This window comes from Oncorhynchus masou, chromosome 7 (genome assembly GCF_036934945.1).
Source record: "Oncorhynchus masou masou isolate Uvic2021 chromosome 7, UVic_Omas_1.1, whole genome shotgun sequence".
Lineage (NCBI taxonomy): Eukaryota > Metazoa > Chordata > Actinopteri > Salmoniformes > Salmonidae > Oncorhynchus > Oncorhynchus masou.
The window spans coordinates 14,883,633-14,910,024 of record NC_088218.1 but is presented as its reverse complement, the minus strand read 5'-3'; the positions used below and the strand labels follow the sequence as shown (position 1 = coordinate 14,910,024).

Sequence of the window (26,392 nt, the reverse complement as noted above, 5' to 3'; positions counted from 1 at the left end):
ATGAACTCTCAATAATGTGAATTATAATGAAATCTTGATCCATGCAACAAGATGGCAAATGTATTATTTCATAAGAAAATATTTCATTGTGTGACTGTTTTAGTGTGCATGCCTCATACAGTAGGCCCAGTGGACCGGAGGAAAATTAAATGAACTATAGTTATTAAGTTACCTTTGAATATTACAATATTGCCAACTTTGGTTACATTATAGCACAGTGATCCTATCCATTCTTAATTATATATATAATTCTGTACATTGCAGCCAATTATACACACAGGGAGGCGCCAGAGACCAGGTATGTATGGGCAAGGATTATTCCAGACGTTGGGGAAGAATTAAAAAAAAAAGTTATTATAGCATATCAACATAATACAATGTGTTGGTTGGTATACAGTGTGATTGTATTTCAGCTATTAAACATGATTTACAAATCAAATGGAACGTCATTTTCAATCAAGTGGTCATGACTTCAGAGGAAGGCAGAGGGAGGAACTAAAATCCACATTTTACTTTCACTTTCACAGCCTCTGTAGACAAGGTTATGAACCACATAGTGTTTTAGCATATATCATTTGAACTTACTTGTATTTACTATAGAAATAAACGAACGAACTAACAAAGATGTCCAAACGTATGCTTATCAGATTGTGCTTCTGGTTTTATCTGGTGCGAACGGTGGTCTCCGAAGGTAAGTTGAACCGACTGGCGGGCCGAATGTAGCGTTTGGCCTACCTAATATTTGTTAGGCTACTTGTTTGCTATTGTGTGCTAGTTGTATAGCCTAGCCTACAACAACATACTAAACGTGCCTTATGAACACCGCGCTGCAGCCGCCGAGTGGGATTCATAAAGAAAATAAGGAACATGGCAATCTAAAATCATAAACGACATTATGGAGTGATAGTCTAAACACACCTCTTCCTATTGAATAATGGTTTTAAACGACGTCTGTGTGGGTTACGTTACGGACCGCACCCATTCCGTTTAGCTACACACAGAGCCAACTTCAGGAAGTTATCAGATGTTGAATCCTGGCCCTAACCAAGGCTAAAACCTACAGACGGGTCTGCGTGATCATGGCAGGCCCTGCGTTATGGGCGAGCCTTAGGAGCCTTCGGGGGCCCATCCAAATAAAATATTGAAATATTGATCATTTATTTGACTGAGACGCACTCCGACAGTAAGACCCATCAATCTCAGATTAAGAACCCGAGCGAGGAAACAGTGCTCCTCTGTCTCTGTATGTGTAGACAATGTATCTGATTCTGTCTGGACCAAAAGAGTATGGCATGTTATATCAGATCCAGAGGCCAGATAAAGGAGGCTGGCTTCCCCTAAAGTATTTGGGATGCCAAGGCAGCAGCTACTTTTCCTGGGGTCCAAACACATTAAGGCACTTACTTACATTACACACAAAACAAAGATAAAACACTACATCATATCACATTATTACACCACTACACATCTACAATACAACATGTATAATACCACCATACAACAATATTACAATGTACATCTGTGTAGAGTGTGTGTGCTGGTAGGGTAGCCTAGTGGTTAGAGCTTTGGACTAGTAACAGAAAGGTTGCAAGTTCAAATCCCTGAGCTGACAAGGTACAAATCTGTCATTCTGTCCCTGAACAGGCAGTTAACCCACTGTTCCTAGGCTGTCATTGAAAATAAGAATTTGTTCTTAACTGACTTGCCTAGTAAAATAAAGGTAATATTAATTAGTGTGTGTCTCTTCATGGTACCTGCTGTTCCATAAAGTGTATTTGTATCTGTTTTTTATAATCTGATTCTACTACTTGCATCAGTTACCTGATGTGGAACAGAGTTCCATGTAGTCATGGCTCTATGTAGTACTGTGCGCCTCCCATAGTCTGTTCTGGACCGGGGGATTGTGAAGAGAGCTCTGGTGACATGTCTTGTGGGGTATGCATGGTTGTCTGAGCTGTGAGCTAGTAGTTTAAACAGACAAGCTCAGTGCATTCAGATTGTCAACACCTCTTATAAAAACAAGTATTGATGAAGTCAATCTCCTCCACTTTCAGCCATGAGAGATTGACATGCATATCATTAATGTTAGCTCTCCGTGTACATTTAAGGGCCAGCCGTGCTTAAACTTTCATGCAGATAGGTAGAAACAGTAAGATAAGTTGTAAGCTTCCCCAAACATGAAACCCACGAGCTGCCTATGAGCTTCACTATAACATCTTGTAAAAAAAATGTGAACGCGCAAGCCGTGTCCACCTATGGATATCAAAGGCCCATTCATCTGGTTAGTTCTGCTCGCACGATCCCTCAACATTATCAGGACAGAGAAACTACACATGCTCATTGCTCACATGGAGCACTGAAAACAAAAGACAATAAAAAAAATGTACAACTCCTAAATGACGGTTATTAAATTAACCTAAATTTGTTTCTCACAAGTGTAGTAGGTTGTGAACTCTGCAAACAATGTTTCCACTCCAAAAATGATGACGGTAAATGAATGGAATGCTTGCATTAACAGTAATTCATGTAACCAAATGCCAGTGATGAATGGTGTATTTAGGCCTACTGGTTACATACAGCGCATTCGGAAAGTGTTCAGACCTCTTTTTACACATTTTGTTACGTTACAGCTTTATTCTTAAATGGATTCAATAGAAAATGTTCCTCATCACAATACCCCATTAATGACAAACTGAAAACAGTTTTTTAGAAATCTTTGCAAATTTATTACAAATTAAAAACAGAAATACGTTATTTAGAGGGATTGGGTTAAATGCAGAAGATACATTTCAGTAGAATAAATTCAGTTGTACAACTGACTAGGTATCCCCCTTTCCCTTTACATGGGGTATTGATCCAAATCAAAAGGGCAAACAATTCACACAATGTAACAATGAATGTGCAAGAATTGTCCGGAGACTGCGGGCTTATTCAGGACAGATTTTGGTGAGAGTGAACCCTCTCGCTGAGCCTCTTCCTCTCTGCTGAAACTAGCAAGTGAAACAGCGCCCCTCTGTTTTACTATATGTAGCCCATGTATCTGGTACTGTCTGGCCAGAAAAAGTATGACATGTCATACTCCCTTTGTCCAGACAGCATCAGATACATGATCTACAGATACAGAGACAGAGGGGCGCTGTTTCGCTCGCTCTGATGCTTTATCTGAGATGGATGATTCTTTCTGTTGGCATGCGTCTCGGTCAAATAAATGATCAATATTTAAATATTTTATTTGGAGGAGGAGGCAAGGAGGTACAGTAGGGTGGGCAGGCCCCCATAACGCCTTCCATCCTTTATGCACACATTTTGATATAATAACCATCACATCGAAGTAAACTTGGAGTTATGTGATAATATGTTGTGTGGTCCTCCCGCTATGACTCGGGAAGGTACTGTATGTAGTTTATTAGACTACAGATGACATAAATGATGATGAACTTCGCATGGTGGTGAAAGTGCAAGGTTATGAGTTTGATGCTCCTTTCCATTAAATATTGACATTCTTATTTTGGTGACATGATGATCGATGCTTTGCGGCCATTTGACAAATAAAAATAATAATTGCTCTTATCCATAATAATGTCATAATGTAGATAGTTTACCCCCACTGTAGCTGTTGGCTAGAGCGCATGTGCCAAGACCAGATTGGGCACATTTACTATGTAACACAACAGTCTATAATACAGTCTATATAACGCACCAGTCCATATCTTGCAACAGTCAATATAACACAACAGTCTATATAATGCAGCAGTCTATTTAACGCAGCAGTCTACTCTAGATAACACAACAGACAACAGTCTATATAGCGCACAACAGTCTATATAACACAACAGTCTATATAATATAGTCTATATAACACACAGCAGTCTATATAACACACAACAGTGTATATAACACAAGTCTATATAGCGCAACAGTCTATATAACACAACAATCTATATAACACAACAGTCTATATAACGCAGCAGGCTATATAACACAAGTCTATATAGCGCAACAGTCTATATAATGCACAACAGTCTACATAATGCATAACAGTCTATATAACGCACAACAGTCTATATAATGCACAACAGTCTATATAACACAACAGTATATAACGCAGCAGGCTATATAACACCACTGTCTATATAACACAACAGTCTATATAACACCACTGTCTATATAACAGACAAATGTCTATATAACATAGCAGTCTATAAAGCACAGCAGCCTGTAACAGAGATCTGCATCCTGCAGCACTAATTCCAAAGCGTTTTGGGACACTGTAAAGTCCATGGAGAATAAGAACACCTCCTCCCAGCTGCCCACTGCACTGAGACTAGGAAACACTGTCACCACTGATAAATCCACGATAATATAATCGAGAATTTCAATAAGCATTTCACTACGGCTGGCCATGCTTTCCACCTGGCTACCCCAACCCCGGTCAACAGCTCTTTTCTCTGTATATACCAATGATGTCGCTATTGCTGCGGGTGATTCTTTGATCCACCTCTACGCAGACGACACCATTCTGTATACCTCTGGCCCTTCTTTGGACACTGTTAACAAACCTCCAAACAAGCTTCAAATCCATACAACACTCCTTCTGTGGCTTCCAACTGCTCTTAAATGCAAGTAAAACTAAATGCATGCTCTTCAACCGACTGCTGCCCGCACCTGCCCACCCGACTAGCATCACTACTCTGGACGATTCTGACTTAGAATATGTGGACAACTACAAATACCTAGGTGTCTGGCTAGACTGTAAACTCTCCTTCCAGACTCACATTCAGCATCTCCAATCCAAAGTTAAATCTGGAATCGGCTTCCTATTTTGCAACAAAGCCTCCTTCACTCATGCTGCCAAACATACCCTCGTAAAACTGACTATCCTACCGATCCTTCACTTTGGCGATGTAATTTACAAAATAGCCTCCAACACTCTACTCAGCAAATTGGATGCAGTCTATCACAGTGCCATCCGTTTTGTCACCACAGCCCCATATACTACCCACCACTGCGACCTGTATGCTCTCGTTGACTGGTCCTCGCTACATATTCATTGCCAAACACATTGGCTCCAGGTCATCTATAAGTCTTTGCTAGGTAAAGCTCCACCTTATCTCAGCTCACTGGTCACCATAGCAGCACCCACCCGTAGCACGCACTCCAGCAGGTATATTTCACTGGTCATCCCCAAAGCCAACACCTACTTTGGCCGCCTCTCCTTTCAGTTCTCTGCTACCTATGACTGGAACGAATTGCAAAAACCACTGAAGTTGGAGACTTATATCTCCCTCACTAACTTTAAGTGTCAGCTGTTAGAGCAGCTTATACTGATCGCTGCAGCTGTACACAGCCCATCTGTAAATAGCCCATCCAACCAACTACCTACCTCATCCCCATATTTGATTTTGTTTTTCTGCTCTTTTGCACACCAGTATTTCTACTTGCACATCCTCATCTGCACATATATCGCTCCAGTGTAAATTTCTCAATTGTAATTCATTTGCCACCATTGGCCTATTTATTGCCTTACCTCCATACTTCATTTGCACACACTGTATAGAGATTTTTCTATTATGTTATTGACTGTATGTTTGTTTATCCTATGTGTAACTCTTTGTTGTTGATTTTTTCGCACTGCTTTGCTATATCTTGGCCAGGTCGAAGTTGTAAATGAGAACTTGTTTTCAACTGGCCTACCTGGTTAAATAAAGCTGAAATAAAATAAAAAATATAACGCACAGCAGTCTATATAACACAGCAGTCTATATAACACAGCAGTCTATATAGATTCCAAGAACACAGGATGAGATGTTACTATCCTTTGTGCAAGCACTTCCAAGAGTTAATGAACAGTGAGCGTGGTGAAATTTGGGGAGCGCATCGTCAGTAGTGTACCTTTGGTTCCTAGGGTGTTTCGGCCTTTCACACTATACACCCTCCCCAAAGGCAGCCAGCGACAGGGTGATCAATCCTACGCTTGCGTCCCATTCCCAATTAGTCATAGGAGTTGCCTTGTTGTTGATAGCCTGGCCAACTGGCCTACCTGGTTAAATAAAGCTGAAATAAAATAAAAAATATAACGCACAGCAGTCTATATAACACAGCAGTCTATATAACACAGCAGTCTATATAACACAGCAGTCTATATAACACAACAGACTGCAATCTTTATACCGCAGCAGTCTGTATAACGCACAACAGTCTGTATAACGCACAACCGTCTGTATAACGCACCACAGTCTGTATAACGCACAACAGTCTGTATAACACACAACCTTCTGTATAACGCACAACCGTCTGTATAACGCACAACCGTCTGTATAATGCACAACAGTCTATATACTGCAACAGTCTGTATAACGCACAACAATCTATATATCGCAACAGTCTGTATAACGCACAACCGTCTGTATAACGCACAACCGTCTGTATAACGCACAACCGTCTGTATAACGCACAACAGCCTGTATAACGCACAACCGTCTGTATAACGCACAACCGTCTGTATAACGCACAACAGCCTGTATAACGCACAACAGTCTGTATAATGCACAACAGTCTATATACTGCAACAGTCTGTAAAACGCACAACCGTCCGTATAACGCACAACCGTCTGTATAACTCACAACAGCCTGTATAACGCACAACCGTCCGTATAACGCATAACACACAACCGCCTGTATAACACACAACCGCCTGTATAACGCACAACCGTCTGTATAACGCACAACCGTCTGTATAACGCACAACAGTCTGTATAACGCACAACAATCTATATATCGCAACAGTCTGTATAACGCACAACCGTCCGTATAACGCACAACCGTCTGTATAACGCACAACCGTCTGTATAACGCACAACAGTCTGTATAACGCACAACAATCTATATATCGCAACAGTCTGTATAACGCACAACCGTCCGTATAACGCACAACCGTCTGTATAACGCACAACCGTCTGTATAACGCACAACAGTCTGTATAACGCACAACAATCTATATATCGCAACAGTCTGTAAAACGCACAACCGTCCGTATAACGCACAACCGTCTGTATAACTCACAACAGCCTGTATAACGCACAACCGTCCGTATAACGCACAACCGTCTGTATAACACACAACCGCCTGTATAACGCACAACCGTCTGTATAACGCACAACCGTCTGTATAACGCACAACAGTCTGTATAACGCACAACAATCTATATATCGCAACAGTCTGTATAACGCACAACCGTCTTTATAACGCACAACCGTCTGTATACTGCAACAGTCTGTATAACGCACAACCGTCTGTATAACACACAACCGCCTGTATAACGCACAACCGTCTGTATAACGCACAACCGTCTGTATAACGCACAACAATCTATATATCGCAACAGTCTGTATAACGCACAACCGTCTTTATAACGCACAACCGTCTGTATACTGCAACAGTCTGTATAACGCACAACCGTCTGTATAACACACAACCGCCTGTATAACGCACAACCGTCTGTATAACGCACAACCGTCTGTATAACGCACAACAGTCTGTATAACGCACAACAATCTATATTTCGCAACAGTCTGTATAACGCACAACCTTCTGTATAACGCACAACAGCCTGTATAACGCACAACCGTCTGTATAATTCACAACCGTCTGTATAACGCACAACAATCTATATTTCGCAACAGTCTGTATAACGCACAACCTTCTGTATAACGCACAACAGCCTGTATAACGCACAACCGTCTGTATAACGCACAACCGTCTGTATAACGCACAACCGCCTGTATAACGCACAACAGCCTGTATAACGCACAACCGTCTGCATAACGCACAACCGTCTATATAACGCACAACAGTCTATATAACGCACAACAGTTTATATAACACAACAGTCTATATAACGTAGCAGTTTGTGACAAACCATCAGTATAGTTGAAAATGCTTTGGAACCCATTTAAACTTGTATTTTTCATTTGGTACATGGGAATTTATCTGCAAAAGTTATTTTTATGTAAAGTGAAAGGGAATGTGGATACCTAGTCAGTTGTACAACTGAATGTATTCAACTGAAATGTGTCTTCCTCATTTAACCCAACCCCTCTGAATCAGAGATGTGTGGAGGGCTATGTACACTACCTCATAACTCAGACTTTCATCATCAAAAAGTCAGTCTGATGGAAACATATCTCTGAGGGGAAATGTGATTATTGTTTTATGCAGATTTTAGAATAATAGCATGAAAATCTGTCGCAGATCGGATGGAAACCTAGCTAGTGATATGATAGTGGACAGGGTGTAGACAAAGACTTTAATCTGTGGTGTAGTCTAGATACATTTCTGCTCCGGTGGTGGTGGTGGGGGGGGGGGGATACTAGTCACGGTGTTCAGACTACATAGACCAGATACACCCAGCAAGCAGAATTCTAGATATAAACAGTAAAGGTTGATAATAATGTAAGTTCAGTGCCAATAGGGTTAGGACTACATATTTATACCCTAACCCTAATGTGTTCCCCTGGATACATTGATACTCTGATACATGTTTGAAATGTCTGCTTTTCCAGATCTTTATCTTCAAGTGAGAGGTGAGCTGATGTTAAAACCAGACACATCCACAGTGACTGACCCCATCACAATAGTCCTATGGAAGCATGGGAAGAACAAGGTGGCAGACTGGAACAAGGATTTTGGTGGTCTGGAAATCTATGGTGCCTTCAAAGAGCGTACAACCCTGAACCAGACTACTGGAGAGCTGAGAATCAGTGGATTGATGAAAACAGACAGTGGAGTTTATTCTGTGGAGTTCAACGACAAACTGCTTGACAAGACATATACATTATCTGTTATCAGTAAGTGTTTCTGTGTGCTTGTGTGTGTGTGTGCTTGTGTGGTTGTGTAGAAACAGCAGGTTATGTATTGCAGTGCCTCACAAGCATTTTCCTAATTGATTCCTGTTTCCTGTTTCTTTCCTCTTTACAGAGGCAGTCCCCAAACCCACAATCACTTCTTCCTGTAACCCAGTCTATATAACACAACAGTCTATAACACAACAGTCTATAACACAACAGTCTATATAACACAACAGTCTATATAACACAACAGTCTATATAACAACAGTCTACAGTCTATATAACACAATAACACAACAGTCTATAACACAACAGTCTATATAACACAACAGTCTATTTAACACAACAGATAAGTCACACAACAGTCTATATAACACAACAGTCTATTTAACACAACAGTAATAACAACAGTCTATATAGCACAACAGTCTATATAACGCAACAGTCTATAACACAACAGTCTATAACACAACAGTCTATATAACACAACAGTCTATAACACAACAGATAAGTCTATATAACACAACAGACAACAGTCTATTTAACACAACAGTCTATATAGTCAACAGTCTATATAACACAACAGTCTACACAACAGTCTATATAATAACACAACAGTCTATTTAACACAACAGATATAACAACAGTCTATATAACACAATATAACAGTCTACAAACAGTCTATAACACAACAGTCTATATAACACAACAGTCTATTTAACACAACAGATAAGTCTAGACAACAGTCCTTTAACACAACAGATAAGTCTATATAACACAACAGACAACAGTCTATATAACACAGCACATATAGCACAGCAGTCTATATATAACGCAACAGTCGTGTTGCAGCTGTGTAGAAACAGCAGGTTCTGTATTGCAGTGCCTCACAAGCTTTTTCCCAAATGATTTCTGTTTCTTTCCTCTATTTACAGAGGCAGTCCCCAAACCCACCATCACTTCTTCCTGTAACCCAGACAAAACCTCCTGCACTCTGACCTGTGAGGGCAACACCACTGATGCTGAACCAGTCATCTACAGCTGGAAAAAGGGAGAGAGGGCGTGGGAGGTCTTAGACAAACAGCTAAGTGTCTCTAAGAACGACACTGGCAAATCAGCCAATGGTATCAAGTACACCTGCAAGCTGAGTAATGCTGTTAGTTCGCAAGTCAGTGAGCCAGTGGTAGAGGTGTTTGGTCCAGGTGAGGGGACACTCATAAGTGTTTTACAGTCTAATGTATTGATATGTTAGTAACACTGCTAGTGTTGTAGGACATTTTGAGTGTGGCAAAATGTTGAGTTCCTGATCAACTCCTGTCAAAGTATCAATACAAAATGTGTTTTCATTTCAGAGCATTCCAGTATCGGTGCTGTTGTTGCTTTGGTTGTCGTTACCATTGTAGTGTTTGCTGTCATAATAGGTAAGAACAGCACATCTATAGTAACAGATCACTGTACATGTACATAGTTGTCAATCACAGATTGACATAAGAGCACCAACAACAGTGAGCTATACCCCCTGAAGGGGATACCTGTTCTACCTGTTATTACAGGACTGTTCAGGCTACTGTTACAGTCAAGACAAGGGGTTAGATGCACCACCTGCTGTAGGGAACAGTCTTCATAATGTGTCACAAGGAGGCACCAATTTGGACCCCGCACAGAATGGATTAGTCTAACCTGAATGAATCATTTAAAGGAATGGTAATTACTGTGTTAACCTAAACATATGAAGACATAGCCACAGTCAACATACTATACAACTGTTGTTACAAACAAACTACAAACATGACTTTAAAGAAAAGGCTCACAGTGCCTCTCTGAAGACGATATGGGTGATGAAACCACGGAAAGCCATTTATTTCCAATGGAAGAGAAGCAAAGTGTGTGGGGGACAGTTGGTAGCATGGACGAGGGTTGTGAACAGGGCGGGACCAAAGTTGGGGAAAGCTGAACTTTATGGAAATATTTCCCACCATCGCGGCGCACTTGAAGTACATCACAAATCAATAAAACATAATGTAAGAAAACTGCTAATAATAAGTCATGGGTAGAATCTGAATGATTTACTCCTTGCATCCTCTCTCCTCGCTTCCTTCTCAAAACCCATTGGAGGAGAAGGTCAGAGGGGAGGGACCTCTGTCTTTCTCATCCAATGTGTTTTGAGAAGTAGGAGAGAGGATGCAAGGAGTATGCCATTGATATTCTCCCTTAGTCGCACAAGTATGCTACATGTTCGATACCATATCAACCATCCGCTATAACTGTATTATGTGACGGTCAATAAGGCCTATCTGCTGGTCCATAACATGATGATTCATTTTAGCTGTGTGTGTGTGTGTTTGGCTTTACCATAAGAATTGTGGTGTTTCCCTGGCTGGGTAGGTTACATGTAGTCAGTCACCCCTAACCCTAGGGGTTTCCATTGGGTATAGCGGGGTCTAGCAGTCACTCAAGAACAATCATTTAAAGTAGACAAAAAAGTAGACTAAAATCATTGGCATGGCTCGGAGAGCAGCTGCCAGCATGGTACCTTTTGTTTCACTTTTAGAAAGTAGATAGTGACAGTTTGTTTTGCCGGTCAGCAGTTTAGGCTGGTCACCGATTGCTTTGAATTTGATGTCAGGATTTGAACTCGGCCTTGTAAACCTTGTAATCTGATAGCCAGGGAATTGGGAGGTGTTGGAGTCCTCCTTTTTAGTGACCATTCAAAACCAAAAGCTATTTTATAGCTATTAAAATATAGGTTGTGATAGTTGTAGCCTAATTGGTATCTTCATTCATTCGGCCCAGGAGGTTAGTGCCATTTTGGTTTAATGTATTGTTATAAAAATAAACACAACTGAACAACTTCCCCAAAAGAAATGTCCTGTTTGTTTTATATAAGCTAGGCTACTTATGGTTTTTAGTCTGTTCGTCTTCTCTTCTCCTTTGTCGTTGAAGACACTTATCACGAGTTCCCACCAACATTGTCTTGTGCTCTTCCCACTTTCTACAAAGTTGGTGGGAGGTCATTACAGATCTTCACTGTATGCTCCGTTCCACAAGGATGGCTATAGTCTAGGGGGTCGGCAACCTTTTTCATCTGGAGTGCCAATTTACAGTTATTCCTACCATTTCTAAAGTTCTGCGTGGCAGTTATGATTTTCATTTGCGCATTGTAGGCTACCTAACCATGCCCAAAAAATGTCTAACTGCCCACAAACTAAATCATAATATAGCTGTCTACTAGTCAGAGGCGCTGTCCATTCAGCACCACGCCACGGAGCTCCACTATGCCTACCTGTACCGAGGAGCTGTCCATTTAGCACCATGCCACGGAGCTCCACTATGCCTACCTGTACCGAGGAGCTGTCCATTCAGCACCACGCCACGGAGCTCCACTATGCCTACCTGTACCGAGGAGCTGTCCATTTAGCACCATGCCACGGAGCTCCACTATGCCTACCTGTACCGAGGAGCTGTCCATTTAGCACCATGCCACGGAGCTCCACTATGCCTACCTGTACCGAGGAGCTGTCCATTCAGCACCACGCCACGGAGCTCCACTATGCCTACCTGTACCGAGGAGCTGTCCATTTAGCACCACGCCACGGAGCTCCACTATGCCTACCTGTACCGAGGAGCTGTCCATTTAGCACCATGCCACGGAGCTCCACTATGCCTACCTGTACAGAGGCGCTGTCCATTCAGCACCATGCCACGGAGCTCCACTATGCCTACCTGTCCTGAGGCGGTGCTGAGTCACGGACGCAGCCTTAGGTTCCCTTAAAAAAGCATGTGTAGATTTTGTGATTTTCGAAATTTGTTTAGGTTTTTTTGTCTTCATGCATCCTTGTCGATTGTAGGCCTTAGTATGTCATTTGATGTATGGTTTTATTTCAATGCATGTGTAGTATTTATTGAGCATAGTTTGCATTCATCGTCGGCTGTTTTATGCACTAGTTACTTTCACATTGAAGTCGGCCTGGTGCAGGTACTGTACGCATGTTGTTTATTGGTGCTCTCAGAAATGATGTCTCCTTATTGCAGTCACACTCAACAGCTGACAGAATGGTTAATACACAGACTTGTACTTTAAGAGGGGTTATTTCTCATTCTGTTAAACATGACACATAAGCTACTGAACCATGGGTCAACATGGAAAATAAAATGTGTATATTTGTACTCCTCAGGATTTTTGGTGTGGAAGAAAAAGACAGGTAGGATGATTCTGTCTCTTCCTGTCTCAGTTATTCATTCTCACTACTTCACAGAACATTTGGATTCCAGTGAAAACAAATAACTATTTGGATGAAAATGTTATTGTCTTACATTTTTGAGTTTCTATTTCATTTCAGAATATCTCCAAGACACCTGGATCGACTTTTTGAGAAAGTATTGTGGTGGAATTTATGGTAGAATTTGTGGTAAGTGTTGCTTACCTTAACTTGACTCTGATCCATATGCAACCTGCTGACAGGGTCCCCAAAGTAATACAAACACAACATTATTCATGTACTGTACTATATTCACAACCTTCCATGCACTACACACATGCTTCCTCACAGCACAAGACAGTAGTGTTGTATTTGTCCCATTCCAGAAAACATTTAATCTATGTGTGTGTGTGAGAGAGTCCACAGCAGTAATCCCACAACCCAGAATATTTCCATGTTTTCTCTTATGCAAATTTAAAGGGCAAATACCTCCTAAATTCAAGGAACCTATTCTACTCTGTTTACAGTAAACAATGTTGATGGATGGTGTAACTTTACAGGGGATGCAGGCAACAATCAGAATACTGTTGCCCTGGATACAGTTTACAGCGTTGTAGGAGAGAAGTCTTCTAGAGATTACTCCATGAATCAGAATAATAACTATCAGCACACTAACACTGGTAGTAACACTAACACACCTTTTACATGGTACTTCTATAGGGCCATTTTGACCATGCAGATATGTGGAGATGTTGTCAGAAATGTGTTTGTCATATTATTAGTGGTGGCATTTATTTGAAGAACATGTTTTAGTGACATCTACATACAGTATGAGAAGGTGATTACTAATGTGAGTTTAAAGTTAGCAGTGTGTGTGTGGACTAACATATATAAATGTGCATTATGCTGTTGGAATCTGCAAGGAAAATGTTAAATGTAAATGATGTACTTGTGATGAGTATTTGAAATAACCTGCTTGGTTTTGGTTTATCTTTACATCTGTGCATTTTTGCACTGTCAAAATGTCACCCATAGAGGTAACACTGTGGATAAAGATTGTCACTATCATCCCTTGCTAGTTTGTACTGTTGAAAAGCCTATTATTTCGCAATCTTCTGCTCTGTTTGATTTACTCCATGGTTGTCATTCAGGACGCTTTCAGTTCTGACAACTGTTTCCATGTTGTTTTGTTTGATATGACGGTTACCACTTTAGAGATGTGGATTGTTTCAGAACGTCTCAAGACCTTTGCAGGTTTTGTGTCTTTAAGAACTTACAGTAGTCATCTACTGCAGGGGTAGGTAACCCTGGTCCTGGAGGGCCACAGGCACATCATGTTTTTGATTTAACTGACCTGGTCCAACAGGTGTGTTGAATGTAGGCAATCACTGATCAGTTCAGTTTGTCTGGTGTGGTGCCGAGTTGGAACAAAGTCCTGCAGTTCCTACTTTACTGACATTATTGTCCCCATGGGGAAATGTTGTTGCTGTGTCATGTACATGTTTAAAGTGGCTTGGGTCCAAAATGATTTTGTGCCTTACGGAGGGCCCTGACCTTAAGGATCTCATCCAGGACTGTCTGTGTGACTCCAAGTAACTTGCTTGTTGTGGTGATAATCCTTCTCAGCATATTTCTCTGGCTGACAGTGGCATTGCCAAATCAACAAACAATACATTGTCAGTATATAGTAAAGTCAACATTAAAAGATCCCAGCTTTTTGAGAAAGTACAGTCTCTGTTGACTCTTTTTGTAGATCAGGTCTGTACATTTACTCCACTGAAGCTTATTGTCCAAGAGGACACCATGATATTTTGTATTCCTCTACAATCTCTATATTCTGACCTCTGAAAGATGTTGCAGAGGTTGGTGTTATACGCTTCCTGAAGTCTATGAACATCTCTTTGGTCTTGTTGGTATTGAGGACCAAGTGTAATTCATCACACCACTTTACAAAGGACCGGACCATGTTGTTCCTCGTCATCATGCAACAGGCTGATCAAGGCAGTGTCATCAGAGAACTTATTGAGGTGTCTGTCAGGATGGTAACTAGTACAACTATTAGTGTACAGGAGTGGGGACAAAACACATCCCTGAGGAGAGCCTCTGTTGATGGTGATGTCCCACATGTGGGGACCTACTTTGATCCGCTGTGACCTCTGGCTCAGGAAGTCCAACAGCCACAAAACCAGCCCCCCATCTTAGGAGAATTCCCGAATGAGTCTCTGTGACAGAATGTAAGGCTGGATTGTGTTGAAAACAGAAGAAGAGTCAACAAATAAAACTCTGACAGGGGATTTGGCACTCTCTAGATGTCTATAGACTATGTTGAGAAGATTAAGAATGGCGTCATCAACTCCTCTGCTGGGTTGATAGGCAAACTGAAATGGGTCGAGGAGCTTCTCGGTGGCGCGGAGAATATGACTTTTCACAATTTTCTCAAATCATTTCATTACTAAGGATGTCAAGGAGACATTGCGGTAGTCATTCAGCACAGAGGGATTAAATGTGTTACTGGTCGACCGAGGATTGGAAAATGTAAAAACGCCAGCCAATTGTTCAGCCCAGTGCTTTAACACATGCCCAGTTATTTTGTCTGGGCTTTAGTGGGAGTTACATCCAGGAACAACTTCACAACATCAGCCTGTTTAACAACAACCCTCTCAAACATTCGTAATGATGCTTCCATTTGTTTTAGCTCCGACACAAGGTCGTCAGATTCTAATCTTGAGAAGAAAGCATCCAGTTCATTAGCCATGTTCTGGCCCTTCATGTCTCCCAAGCTCAACATTGGTTTTCCCCTGCCTATGTGGAGGGCACTTGCCATGGATTTAATCCCTTGCCAGGCCACCCTTGAGGAGAGGGTTCTTTCCACCCTTTCCTTTATGCCTCCTTGTCCACCAGTATCTGTCTTTTGATCTCATGTTGTACGTCTCTTAAAGCCTGTCTATTACCCTCCTCATAAACTGCCTTCTTCCCATTAAGTAGTGATTTTAGATGTTTTGATACACAAGGTTTATTGTTAGGGAAGATTTTACACAACTGATTCAACACAGAAGTTCACATAAGACACCTGTGAGTTCATCAAGATCAGAGCTGCTGTCCTCGTACCTCCCACATAGTACAGTCAGAACACCCTTGGAGACGAGTGACGCTATTGTCGTTCCAGATGTGGACAGTTTTAACTGTAGGTTTCTCCCTCAGTAGGTCGGACGGAGGTAGACATGATTGTGGTCTGATGTCCCCAGGGGAGGTCTGGTGGTGGCAGAGAAAGCATTTATTGTCCCAGAGCACAAATCAAGAGTCTTATTTTTTCTAGTGTGACATTTCACATACTGGTGGTACGTGAACAGGACCTAGTGCAAAGTACAGTTGTTAAAATCCCCTAAAATAAATGTGGGCGTGTCGGGGGAGATGGATTCCAGTTTCCGTGACAGATTATGAATAATCTCTGATGCTTTTGTTACATTATCTTTTGGTTGAATGTACACAATGGTAACAAACAATTGGGGGAACTCACAGGGCAGATAGTAGGGTCACAGTGACACAGAAGCAGTTCAATGTCGGGGGTACGGAGTCTCTCTCTTACCAGTATCGATTTACACCACTGGTCCCTGACAAGCAGGCAGACTCCCCCACCGTGATGTTTCCCTGTGACGGTCAGATCACGGTCCGCTCTGACCAGTGTGAAGCCACTTCCCTGTCTGGTACTCTGTCATCCAAACAAGTCTCAGTAAACGCCAACAAACAGGCCTCCCGGTATTCGTGTTGGAAGCGCAGAGTCGTTGACAACTCATCCTCTTTCCCCTCAGTGACTGGGCATTGATCAGCAAGGTGGTGGGTAAGAGAGGTGGTGTCTGATTCCCCCGAGTTTTCCACATTTGCGTTTGGGTTTGTAATCCTGTCGCAGACAATCAGGGATTAGATGGGCCAATCAGGGATTAGATATCCATCGTGTTTGAGTTGCATTGTAGTAGAAACTTTTTGCGGATTCCGCTGCCAGCAGCGTTTTCATAATTTGGTCCGTTTGTAGCGGGTATGTACACGATCAACAAGATCAGTCCCAACACATCACCCCTGTAAAACCATCGTTGACAGATGGTTTACAAACCAAGTGTACAAATTAAAAACGCCACACCAAATGAACGCCACACCAAATGTCACACACACTCCTCATTAAGTATGTAGAATGATATAGCTGTCTACGAGACAGAGGTGCTGTCCATTCAGCACCATGGAGCTCAACTATGCCTACCCGTACCGGTTTGGTTGTTTCAGTTAAAGCCAGGGATGGAAACAACCAAACCACAGGCAAGTCCTCCAGCTAATTTAAGACGTCATGAAACAGAAGTAGCATAGATGCTCATCTGCATATCTCAGAATATCACAAGAACATACATTGATTGCTATTTTATTTTAATTCTGTTAATTACTTTAAATATGAAGTCGCTGTTTAAGTCAATGACACTTGATGGTAAGACGGTGTCATTCGACTGGAATTCTACCACTTAGCATCTTTTTCATTGTCATCCAGAAGTGAACACAACAAATACTAATGCGATCTGTGTATGAGAATGCTAAACTCAACTTTTCTCCTGTTCTCTTCTTCTCAGCTAAAGGCACCAATGGAGTCCAGCCAGAACAAGGCAAGTATCCAGTTCATTTAAGACTGTATAAAGCAGAAGTAACTTCTTTAAGTAGCATTTGGTGCCGTAGGAGAGAGGCTGTAGTTGATGTTTTCCTTCTGTGTGATTCTGCAGAGGTTACTTTTCCTCTAATGCCACCACCAGAAATCTGTTTTAACTCAATTATGGACCTTCACTCACGTGTGTGTGTGTGTGTGTGTGTGTGTGTGTGTGTGTGTGTGTGTGTGTGTGTGTGTGTGTGTGTGTGTGTGTGTGTGTGTGTGTGTGTGTGTGTGTGTGTGTGTGTGTGTGTGTGTGTGTGTGTGTGTGTGTGTGTGTGTGTGTGTGTGTGTGTGTGTGTGTGTGTGTGTGTGTGTGTGTGTGTGTGTGTGTGTGTGTGTCCCCAAAACAGGGAAAAACAATGCAGATAAAGCTGAAAAGGGGCAGGTGAATGAAGGTATGTAAGAAACTTAAGTGGACAGTTTACCCGGTAACAGAGTTGATTCCTGTAACTTACTGATTCTTAAAGGCTAACTATACTGAAAAAAATATATACATGCAACAATTTCAACGATTTTACTGAGTTTCAGTTCATATAAGGAAATCATTCAATTAAATTCAGTAGGCCCTTATCTATGCAATTCACATGACTGAGTAGGGGCGCAGCCATGGGTGGGCATGGGAGGGCATAGGCAGGCCCACCCACTGGGGAGCCAGGCCCAGCCAATTAGAATGAATTTTTCTATACAAAAAGGCTTTATTACAGACACAAATCAAGTTTAACCTCTCTTGGGTACGTGGGATGTAGCGTCCCACCTGGCCAACATCCAGTGAAATTGCAGAGCGCGTAATTCAAAAATACTCAATTCAAATATTTAACATTCTTCAAAATATATGTTAACAAGATTTATACATGAAAATAAAGCTTAACTTCTTGTTAATCCAGCCGCTGTGTCAGATTTCAAAAAGGCTTTACGGCAAAATCATACCATGCGATTATCTGAGGACAGCGCCCAGCACACAAAACATGACATACAGTTACCAGCCAAGTAGATTAGTCAGAAATAGCAATAAAATGTATAACTTACCTTTGACGATCTTCATATGGTTGCACTCACAAGACTCCCAGTTCCACAATAAAGTACCTCTTTATATCCAAAAACCTCTGTTTTGTTGGCATGTTTTGTTCAGTAAGCCAATGGCTCAAAGGCAGTCACAACAGGCAGACAAAAAAAACATGTCAAACAATGTTTATAATCAATCCTCAGGTTGTTTTTAGTCATAATAATCAATCATATTTCAACCGGACAATAGCTTCGCCAATATGACAGAAAAACCAGAAAGGCGCGCTCTCGGTCGTGCGCAGCAAACAAGTCTGGGGACTTCCCAGTGTCCACTCACTCAGAGCGGTCTTACTCCCTAATTTTTCAGAATACAAGCCTAAAACTATTTCTAAAGACTGTTGACATCTAGTGGAAGCCATAGGAAGTGCAATTGGAGTCCTAAGTAAGTAATGGGATACTGTATAGGCATTCAATATTAAACTACAAACATTTAAAAAAATCCCACTTCCTGGATGGATTTTTCTCAGGTTTTCGCCTAACATATCAGTTCTGTTATACTCACAGGCATTATTTTAACAGTTTTGGAAATGTTAGTGTTTTCTATCCAAATCCACCAATTATATGTATATCCTAGCTTCTGGGCCTGAGTAACAGGCAGTTTACTTTGGGCATGCTTTTCATCCGGATGTGAAAATAGTGCCCCCTACCCTAGTGAGGTTAATCAGCTGTCTGGGTGGCTGGTCTCAGGCGATCCCGCATGTGAAGAAGCCAGATGTGGAAGTCATGGGCTGGCATGGTTACACAGTCTGCAGTATTGAAGCTGGTTGGACGTACTGCCAAATTCTCTGAAGCGACGTTGCAGGTGACTTATGGCAGAGAAATGAACATTAAATTCTCTTGCAACAGCTCAGTTGGACATTCCTGCAGTCAATATGCCAATTGCACACTCCCTCTAAACTGCACATTTTAGAGTGGCCTTTTATTGTCCACAGCACAAGGTGCACTTTTGTAATTGTCATGCTGTTTAATCAGCTTCTTGATATGCCACACCTTTCAGGTGGATGGATTGCAGTGTATTTGTAAAGTATTCAGACCCCTTGACTTTTTTCACCATTCTTATGTTACAGCCTTATTCTAAAATAGTTTAAATTCATTTTTTCTCATCAATCTACACACAATACCCCATAATGACAAAACGAGAACAGGTTTATTGATTTTTTTGGAAAATGTATAAAAAATAAAAACCAAAAATACCTTTATTTATATAAGTATTCAGAACCTTTGTTATGAGACTCAAAATTGAGCTCAGGTGCATCTCTGTTTTCATGGATCATCCTTGAAATGTTTCTACAACTTGATTGGAGTCCACCTGTAGAAAATTAAATTGGTTGGACATGATTTGGAAAGGCAAACACCTGTGTATATAAAACCAAAACCAAGCCATGAGGTCAAAGGAATTGCCCGTAGAGCCCAGAGACAGGATTGTGTCGAGGCACAGATGTGGGGAAGGGTACCAAAACGTTTCTGCAGCATTGAAGGTCCCCAAGAACACAGTAGCCTCCATCGTTAAATTGAAAAAAATTGGAACCAGCAAGACTCTTCCTAGAGCTGGACGCCCGGCCAAACTGAGCAATCAGGGGAGACCAAGAACCCGATTCTCCTAGAGTTCCGTGGAGATGGGAGAAGCTTTTAGAAGGACAACCATCTCTGCATCACTCCACCAATCAGGCCTTTATGGTAGAGTGGCCAGACAGAAGCCATTCCTCAGTAAAAGGCACATGACAGCCCACTTGAAGTTTGGCAAAAGGCACCTGATGGACTCTGGTCTGATGAAACCAAGATTGAACTCTTTGGCCTGAATGCCAAGCATCACGTCTGGAGGAAACCTGGCACCACCCCTATGGTGAAGAATGGTGGCAGCATTGTGCTTTGGGGATGTTTTTCAGCGGCAGGGACTGGGAGACTAGTCAGGATCGAGGGAAAGAAGAACAGAGCAAAGTATAGAGAAATCCTTGATGAAAACCTGCTCCAGAGCGCTCAGAAAGGGGCAGACGTTGACCTTCCAACAGGACAGCGACCCTAATCACACAGCCAAGTCAACGCAGGAGTGGTTTCGGGACAAGTCTCTGAATGTCCTTGAGTAGCCCAGTCAGAGCCCGGACTTGAACCCGATTGAACATCTCTGGAGAGTCCTGAAAATAGCTGTGCAGCGATGCTCCCCATACAACCTGACCGAGCTTGAGAGGATCTGCAGAGAGAAATGGGAGAAACTCCCCAAATACAAGTGTGCCAAGCTTGTAGCGTCATACCCAAGAGGACACGAGGCTGTAATCGCAGCCAATGTGCTTCAACAAAGTATTGAGTAAAGGGTGTGAATACTAATGTAATGTAATATTTACATTTTTGATTTTTTTTAGTACATTTAGAAAAATTTAAACAAACCTGTTTTTGCTTTGTCATTATGGGGTATTGTCTGTAGATTGATGAGGGGCGGGGGGAACGATTGATTCCAATTTAGAATAAGGCTAATGTAACAAAATGCTGAAAAAGTCAAGGGGTCTGAATACTTTCCAAATGCACTGTATCCTGGCAAAGGAGAAATGTTCACTAACAGGGATGTAAATAAATTTGTGCATGTTTTTTTGTGCATATGGAATCTTTTATTTCAGCTCATGAAACATGGGACCAACACTTTACCTGTTACGTTTATATCTTTAATCAGTATATATTAAAGGCTATTTATACAGATTGTATGAGACAACATCCCTCCCTGTGGCTGTATGATAAGGGTAACGTGTAATGTATGTATTATGTAGAGTGTGTAATGTACAGTGTCTATTTTGTATACAGCAGTACTGTGTGTCTCAGGCAATTTTCCCCTTGGGACATTTAAAGTTCATCCTCTTCCTATACGCTGTATCTATAATTATATGATAATATTTTAGGTTGACTATAATTTCATTACACAATTTCTGATACATCTCATGCCTTACTTTTATTTTCCTGCATCAGTAAAATCAGGAAGTGCATCATCTATGCCTCTACTGCCATCCAATCCAATTAGACTGGTTTTGGATTTCTCCCTGAACAAGATGTTTGCCATTTTTGCCCCATTCTGGAACTTTGAGGGATTATGACATAGCCCCTCTAGTGGTTTAATAGGATCTATATTGATATAATAGTGGACAGGGTGTCCCCAAAGACTTTAATCTGTAGTGTAGTCTAGATACATTTCTGCTCCAGTGGTGGTGGTGGTGGTGGTGGAGGGGGATACTAGTCACGGTGTTCAGACTACATTGACCAGATACACCCAGCATGCAGAATTCTAGATATAAACAGTAAAGTTTGATAATAATGTCACTTTCAATGCCAATAGGGTTAGGACTACATATTTATACCCTCACCATAATGTGTTACCCTGGACACATTGATACTCTGATACATGTTTGATATGTCTGCTTTTCCAGATCTTTATCTTAAAGTGGGAGGTGAGCTGATGTTAAAACCAGACACATCCACAGTGACTGACCCCATCACAAGCATCCTATGGAGGCACGGGAAGTGCTACGTGGCAGAGTGGGACAAGGAATTTGGTAATCTGGAGATCTATGGTGTCTTCAGAAGCCGCACAACCCTGGACCAGACTACTGGAGAGCTGAGTATCAGTGGCTTGAAGAAAACAGACAGTGGAGTTTATTCTGTGGAGTTCAACAGAAAACTTGTTGACAAGACATATAAAATATCTGTTATCAGTAAGTGTTTCTGTGCGTGTGCATATATCTGTGTGTATGTACCCATGTGTGTGCGTTGCCGTGTAGAAACAGCAGATTATGCAATGCCTCACAGGCATTTGTTGGGGTTCAGTACACATTATACTGTGGATTATAAGTATTGCAGTTTTTCTTTCAAGTTATCTAATTAGAGAAAGTTTGAACTTCTGTTCTCCTTAGCAGCAGGTCAAACAGTCCTAAATGTGAGTCAAAGCCTGATGGTAAGAAGACAGTGGCATTCACCTGGAATTCACTGAGCCTCCTTTTCGTTCTCATCCAGAAGTGAACACAACAAATACTAATATGGTCTGTGTATGAGAATGCTAAAGCTCTCTTCTTCTGTTTATACAGTCTTAAATTAACTGGATGACTTGCCTTGTTCTGGCTGGTCTACGTCACTACCTTTAACTTCTTTAAAGATCTACTGCACAGAAATCACTCCATTTCCTTGTTGATAAAATTCTAGTAGTTTGCCTAATTTCAGTTTATGTGAAAAAAAAACAAGCTGCCATTGCGTAGAGAATCATTTTACCATCTAAACCTCTGAAAAATATATTTTCCCTAACCAAAAATATTGTATATTCATATTTTTGAAGCTGGTGTTCAAAACCAAAATGGCAAGCATAGAACTATCACACATAGAACAGATCTACCACTTAGACCTGCTTGCAATGGGAGTGAAAGATCTATAACTCACATTTCTATGTGGATTTGGTTGGATCGCCCAAAAAGTTACATATTGTTGCTTTAAGCAGTGTTTGATGCAGTAGGAGAGAGGCTGTAGTTGATGTTTTCCTTTTATTTGATTCTGCAGAGGTTACGGTTCCACTAATGGCCATCTCCAGAAATCTGTTTTAATTAAATTAGGGACCTTTGTGTGTGTGTGTGTGTGAGAGAGATTGCACAGCTGTAAATCCCACCGCCGAGAATATTTTTTTCTCAACCTTATGCAAATTTAAAGGGCAAATACATTTTAAATTCAAGGAACCTCTTCTACTCTGTTTGCTGTAAACAATGTTGATGGTGTAAATGTACACGGTACGCATAAAAAGGTTGGATGGAAACCTGGTTACAGATTGAGGTGAAAGTGGTGTTACACTGGAATTCTACCATAAAAATATGTTGAGGATTGTTAGAACAAGTCTGGTTTAAAAAACATATTGTGGTGGGAGGGCTTGTCCTGTCTAAGAAAACACTGTCTGGGAAACACTGGTGGTTCAGTAGAGAGGCTGTCGTACATGTTTTACCTTCTCTGTGTGTTTCCTCAGGGGGCGATGATGAGACTACAATGAATGGCAGCACTGCACCAGGGGGCGACCTTGACACCACTGAAAAAGGAGAGGCAAATGGAGGTGTGTATGAGAAAGGGACAGTTCACCTCAAGTCCCTCTGTATGCGTCAGGATAAATGTACAGACCTCAGTCTCAAATAGATGGGAAAGACTGGCATCATCTTAAACTGTCACAAACGTTGATAACAGAGAAGGAATCAGTGCAGCATTCTTGAATCACATTACAGCATTCTTGAATCACATTAATTCTGAATGGTTCCATTTTTCTAGTTGAGGTCTCCTATTGTGTTTTCTTGCAGAGGGGTCCGTGCTGCTGAAAGAAGCCACGGTGAAGTACGACAATGGAAAGGGGGAAGCAGAAGAGAATTCAGCATTGTAGGACGGACGGTAAGTTGGAGTGTGATAACAATGTAGACTGTTTTCACTTCATTTCCCTTTATTGTGCATTACTTCTGGTCAACTCACTATAAGTAGACTGTTAGTCTGTTACCAACTCTTATTCCTAATGATTTATTCCTAACTGACATCTCTCTAGCCAGGGAACTGTGGACCAGAGGCACCGTCCCATCTTGACCAACAGCACTGGATGACATGGATGCCCCTCTGAGGTTGAGGTTTTGTGGATTTACCGTTTTTGGGAAAGATCTGAATTTAATCATTATTGAGAATCGTGGATTTAAAGGAACTGAATCTCTTTTTGACTTTGACTTTTTGACTATTTTTAATTTTTTAATTTCACCTTTATTTAACCATGTAGGCTAGATGAGAACAAGTTCTCATTTACAACTGCAACCTGGCCAAGATAAAGCAAAGCAGTGCGACACAAACAACAACAGAGTTACACATGGAATAAACAAACATACCGTCAAAAATACAATAGAAAAGGTATATATACAGGCAATAAATAGACCATAGTGGTGAAATAATTACAATATAGCAATTAAACACTGGAGTGATAGATTTGCAGAAGATGAGTGTGCAAGTAGAGATACTGGGGTGCAAAGAAGCAAAAATGAATAACAGTATGGAGATGAGGTAGTTGAATGGGCTCTTTACAGGTGCAGTAATCTGTGAGCTGCTCTGACCACTGGTGCTTAGCTAGTGGGGGAGATATGAGTCTCCAGCTTCAGTGATTTTTGCAGTTCGTTCCAGTCATTGGCAGCAGAGAACTGGAAGGAAAGACGGCCTGAAGGAGGAATTGGCTTTTTAGGGTGACCAGTGAAACATACCTGCTGGAGCGCGTGCTATGGGTGGGTGCTGCTATGGTGGCCAGTGTGCTGAGATAAGGCGGAGCTTTACCTAGCAAAGACTTATAGATGACCTGGAGCCAGTGTGTTTGGCTACGAATATGAAGCGAGGGTCAGCCAACGAGAGCATACAGGTCGCAGTGGTGGGTAATATATGGGGCTTTGGTGACAAAACGGATGGCACTGTGATAGACTGAATCCAATTTGCTGAGTAGATCATCGGAGGATCGGTTTATATAGTCAGTTTTACGAGGGTATGTTTGGCAGCATGAGTGAAGGAGGCTTTGTTGCGAACTAGGAAGCCGATTCCAGATTTACTTTTGGATTGGAGATGTTTGATGTGACTCTGGAAGGAGAGTTTACAGTCAGAATCGTCCAGAGTAGTGATGCTGGACGGGCGGGCAGGTGTGGGCAGCGATCGGTTGAAAGGCATTGCATTTAGTTTTACTTGCATTTAAGAGCAGTTGGAGGCCACAGAAGGAGAGTTGTATGGCATTGAAGCTCATCTGGAGGTTAGTTAACACAGTGTCCAAAGAAGGGCCAGAAGTATACAGAATAGTGTTACGAACCGCCTCAAAGCCCGTAACAAAAGGGAGACAATGTGGAGATAAGGAGTAACAAAACATATATTTACTAAATAAACTAAACTAAGTACAATAAACAATGGTGTGTGTAATCAGTAGTGTAAGTGAGTGTTTTGCATGCATAATTGTGATAATGCAGGGTGTTGAAAGATGCCAAAGCAAACCAACCAAAAAGCCACCAAGAAACACAACAAAATCTATAAAGGTGTCTGCATGGAGAGAGTCTCCTCCATGAATGGGGAAGTGGTGTATTTATTCTATGACACAGCGGGGCCCAGGTGTTTCCCATGTAGCTGACGACCCTCCCAACTCCGCCCACCGGCATCCTAATAAGGAAACAAGAACAAAGAGAATACGGCCTTCTAATTTCTGGCGATCTCAGACGATATGAAAGAGGGGTTGAACAGGCTCGTAATAGGGGTTGCAACAATTTCGGAGGATCAGCCCGGCTGATTTGTAGGGGTCCAGATTTTGCAGCTCTGTCAGAACATCAGCGATCTGGATTTGGGTGAAGGAGAAATCGGGGAGGCTTGTGCAAGTTTCTGTGGGGGGTGCAGGGTTGTTGACCGGGGTAGGGGTAGCCAGGTGGAAAGCACGGCCAGCCGTAGAAAAATTCTTATTGAAGTTCTCACTTATCGCGGATTTATTGGTGGTGACAGTGTTTCCTAGCCTCAGTGCAGTGGGCAGCTGGGAGGAGGTGCTCTTATTCTCCATGGACTTTACAATGTCCCAGAACTTTTTGGAGTTTGTGCTACAGGATGCAAATTTC

The 26,392-nt window shown here is 41.7% G+C and overlaps 1 pseudogene; it reads left to right on the top strand.

The window, feature by feature from the left end:
• Window positions 1-496: 496 nt before the first annotated feature.
• LOC135543348 (uncharacterized) overlaps window positions 497-26,392 on the top strand; it is a 54,318-nt pseudogene continuing 28,422 nt past the window's right edge.